At 42.5% G+C, this 4,657-nt stretch overlaps 1 protein-coding gene across 6 annotated transcripts in view; it reads left to right on the forward strand.

Moving 5' to 3' along the window:
* The first annotated feature begins 3,913 nt into the window (after nucleotides 1–3,913).
* The window catches only part of NAP1L1 (nucleosome assembly protein 1-like 1), a 36,161-nt gene continuing 35,417 nt past the window's right edge, over nucleotides 3,914–4,657 (forward strand). For 3 of the 6 annotated variants that reach the window (XM_012720399.1, XM_004675869.2, XM_004675870.2), the window contains exon 1: nucleotides 3,994–4,271. The gene's annotated coding sequence lies outside the window, so the exon portion shown is untranslated. Of the gene's footprint in view, nucleotides 4,272–4,657 lie in introns of all 6 variants that reach the window. The other 3 variants (XM_012720401.1, XM_012720402.1, XM_012720400.1) reach the window with 2 other exon arrangements.

The following is a 4,657-nucleotide window of genomic DNA, read 5'->3' on the forward strand; positions in this document are numbered from 1 at the left end:
CTTCAGCAATGGACATCAGAAGAATAAGAGACTGGTATTAGGAAGATCAGTTGCAAGGCTATTAAAAATAATTCCAGTAGGAAATACTGAAGAGCTACACAAAGTAATCATCTTGGGCCCTTCTTGGTGGCGCAATAGGTTAATAAAGTGCAGCCCTGCGAAGCTAGCTATAGCCACCTCAGCACAAGTTCAATCCCTGGCCAGGGAGGTGACCCAAATGGCATGGCAGATCTCTTTGGTCTCTTCCATTGCTCTCCTGAGCAGCGTACTTTGCCAACATGCCTGTTCTGCTCCCCAGTCTGTCTCTGGTAAATCCTTTCACTGCCCCTGTATTTCTAGCCTGTACCCCAGTTCTGTATACATAAATAAATAAATCTAAAAATAAAACAACAAAGTAACCATCTCTTCTGCTTTTGTGGTCTATTTGTAAAAAAAAAAAAAAAACACAAGGGGAAAAAGTAAAATCTGGAAAAATAACTGACTATTTAATAGGGTAAGTGTAAAGGATCCTTGTTTTTTGCTTTCTTCTCCATAATGATAGATACACAAATTCATACATGCAATATTATTGTGTAGGAACTAAACATTAGAACACATACAGGGGATCCAGCTGAAACCAAAGAAATCTAAGATTGTGGTTTGTTCTTACCATTGTGGCAAACTGATTAAAGTTCATATAAATCTCTCTGTATTATTTTGTACCACTGTTTATGAATCTATGTAAACAACTTCATAAACATTACAATTAAAAATGATACCAAGGCCTTCCCTGTGGCACTGGGGTTTAAGCTATCCACAGCCACTGTAGCAAGAGTTCAATCCCCAGCCAAGGGTTGACTCCCATGGCTTGGCAGAACTTTCCTGTCTCACCTGCCACTCCCTCAGCAGGGTATTTCAGTCAATCATCTGTTCTGTTTCCCACTCTGTCTCTGGTGAATCCTCTCACCCCCTGCATCTCTGACCTGAACTCCAGTCCTTATATGCAAAATAAATAAATTTTAAAACAACAAAAAAGTAAAAATGATACCAAAAATAAAGATATGGTTAAACAAACAAACAAACAAAAAAATCAGTTCTTTTTAGGTTGTAGAGGGAGACAGTTAAGGCAATTTCAATTTGTCTAGTATTTCCCATTGTAATTTTGCTTCTACAATGCATTTTAGAATAATTTGGGAAAAAATGGCAAAAATGCATCTTATACAGTTTTTATTTGATAATTTTTATTGGACTTCTTAGAAATTTTATATATTGACTAATCGAGAAGGGAGAAAATAATCAGATATTGAATACTCACAGTGCAAGTCATTGCTCTGAGAACTAATAATTATTTCTCTATTTCATGCTAATGAAGAAGCAATTTGGTTAGGATTATTAGTGTATTGTACAGGTGGGGTCCCTAAGAGTCAGAGTAGATAAGTATTCATGTAAAGTCATGGAGTGTTGAGATGAACTGACACTTCGTCTGACTTTCTTACAAAATAAGAGTTGAAATACAGACACGGAGCATTTAAAATACTGTCCTTGTCATTGTTATTGAAGTCTACAGTGTATGTAATTTTAATTTGAATGTAGTACTTTTTAAGTAATTGGTGTGGGTTATTTCAGGGAAGAACAATTTGAAATTTATGACAATAGCTTTTAATAAAATATTTCACAAAACTTGAAGATGGTTCCCTTCAACCATTAAATAAAACAATCTTCAGAGGTCAGTTTATAATGTTCAACTTTTATTGAGTATTTACATAGATTTCAGGTACTATATTCAGCAGTTTACATGTTTCACAACAAAACAGGGTGAAGTCCTCAATGATGAGGAGTCACTGTTGATGTTATTAGGAGACAGTGGCATTTGTAAGGTATAATGGGGAAGACAACTGATACTTCTAAACTGTGCACCAATCTACTAAATAAAATAATGGTAGGAGGGAAGAAACTTTAAAGGAACTTTAACTGAAGTCTAGCAGTTCAAGATCAGTGATCTGGTCACCATTTAATATAACTTAACTGTAAATTAACACATGTGTGTTCTGGGGGTCAGGAAGGAGTTTACATGAAAAGTTCAAGGCTATCTTCAGGTCCCTTACCCTCTACCTTTATTGCATTGACTTTTCTTTTTACTTACTAATATCCAATACTATTCTGTTACTTGATTATTATTTGTCTCACTCCATTGGAACATGAAGACCCTTGCCTTTCTTGTTCAATGTTATATTTCTAGAATCTCAGGTTGCTTCTTACATATAAATATTCTTAAATAATTGCATAAGCTTTAGAGGGTTTTAGAGGGTTATTTTTACAAGTTGGGTTTAAGTGATCAGATTAAAAGTCATGCATTATTAGTGGTTTATTAGTTTTTTGTTTTGTGATTAGTTAGGATACAGGGAAAGAAGGTGCTGGAGGAGGAGGCTACAGAAAAGGGGAAGGAGATTATAAATTGGCAGTAAGCCTTTAAATATGGAGCTTGGAATGAAGTGTCAGAAATTAGGAGCCTTAGGCCAGTGCCTAAAATTGTGAAGGCTTACTACAGAACCTCATGAAGGCTAACCTCTCAATTTGATCTTATAAATTCTACCATCACAGAGATTTACAGAAAGGAGGTGCTACTTAGTAAATTTTAGTGTGCTAACTAAAATTTATGCATAGCTTGATTTCAAATGCAATGCTCTCCAGGCCTCCTTATCATTAGCACCAAGTTTATGTGTACGTTGGCCTTTGGTCTACCTAGCTTATGCATCTTGCAATTTTTTCTCAAAACACAAAACCCTCAATGATGAGGAGTCACTGCTGATGTTATTAGGAGACAATGGCATTTATAAGGTATAATGGGGAAGACAACTAAAGGTTGGTGAGGATCAAGGGAAAAATTGTCTCCTATAAAATGGAGTAAAGATAGTAGCTAAAAGTGAGAATGACAATACTCTAAGCAGTTTGAAGTTTCAAGGCATGCAATATTTAGAGGCGAGGATCTCAAATTTTTGTTCTCAGGATCCTTTTACATTCTTAAAATGAAGACCCTAAATTACTTTTACATGCATTATAGACACTGATATTTCTCATAACAGAAATTAAAATTAAGAATAATAATTAAATTAAATAATTAAATAATAACAAAAAATGGAGTAGGGTGGCATTGTTTTATATTTTTGGGAGTCTCTGCCGTGTCTGGTTGAACAGCACATGACTGGATTTGCCAATCTGCTTGTTTTCAATGTTTCCACATCACATGTTATGTAGCCTCTGGAAAACTCCATTGTATACTGAAAAGAGAGCGGAAAAGGCAAATAGCATTTTTATATTATTATGGAAATAATTTTGGTCTCCTTTTTGAAAAGGCCCGGGAATCAAACCTGGAACTCTACTACCTTAAGAGTTATTACGTCAATCCAGTATTAAGTGAAAAACAGTCACCGACCTGCAGATTTACATATATAGGGTTTACTTTATTAGACAGATGAAACCCCCAGTGTTCTCGTTAGAAAGCATCTAGAAAAGACACACATTTTCATCAAGAACTTTCGCAGAAATGAGGAACAGCACGAGGTGAAAGGTTAGGCTGGAGGGGTAAGGAGGAGGTGCACTCCCGGGCGGCCCAGAGACCCACAGAGACGTCGTCGGATTGGTCAGGAGGCTGTTTTGCAAGAAATGGGGGGCGGGGGCGTGGAAGGGCGGGGAAAGAAAATGGTTACCCAGGACCTGGAGTTGCAAGCATTAGGCCCGGCCCGGGACAGGAGCCAACGAGGTTGTGTAGTGTAGGCAGCGACTCTGGAGCTGGGGCTGAATGCCCGCGGTCTCCTCACCACTCCCTGCACCACGCCGAGGGATACGAAAGGGACTCAGGGCGAGGGAGCGGACCAGGGCCCTTGTCCCGAGCAAAAAGGGTTAATTTTTTTTCCTATTTATTTTCCAGTGCAGCGAGGATGAAAAGAGGTGACATGGAGCGTAGTAGAGACGGGAGGTGGAAACAAGAGGAAGCCTAAACCCGTTCATTTAATGTGGAGGTCTGTAGGGATGAAGGACGGCTCGGTTACTAGGCAACCCGATCTGGGCCCGCCTCTCGCCCCTGTTGCTGGGAGACGGCGAGGCCAGGGGGAGGGCGGCGGAGCGGATCCTACGTGCTGACGCTAATTGTATATGAGCGCGAGCGGCGGGCTCACGGGTCTTTTTTAGCGCCATCTGCTCGCGGCGCCGCCTCCTGCTCCTCCCGCCGCCACTGCCGCCCTGAGTCACTGCCTGCGCAGCTCCGGCCGCCTGGCTCCCCGTGTTAGCCACCGGTAACGGATGGGGTCTGAAAGAGAAGGGGGAGAACGTGGAGTCGGCCTGGCGGGCTACGTAGAGGGGAGGACGGAGGGCCGGGGAACCGAGAGTGGGGCCGCTGGTCACCCGGGGCCTCCCTGGTCGTCCTGTAAGGCCAGAGTCGGAGTTACCGGCGGAGTCTCGACTCCGCAGCCTGAGGGGGTCCCCAAAGCCGGCGAGCGCCTTTTGGGGGGATAGCTGTGGAGGCGCGGGCCCTGGCGTGGCATGGGAGGGCTGGGGCCCGCTCTGGTCTGCGCTGAGGTACCCTGAGCACCACCGGCTTCTCCGCGCGGATAGGAGCGAGGCCGCGGCGACGCCCGGGCGCTCTAAGGCGGCGACGGCCGCGCGGCTAGAGCCCGGCAGG

Source organism: Condylura cristata, unplaced genomic scaffold (assembly GCF_000260355.1).
Source record: "Condylura cristata isolate star-nosed mole 26May11 unplaced genomic scaffold, ConCri1.0 scaffold00004, whole genome shotgun sequence".
Taxonomy (NCBI): Eukaryota; Metazoa; Chordata; class Mammalia; order Eulipotyphla; family Talpidae; genus Condylura; species Condylura cristata.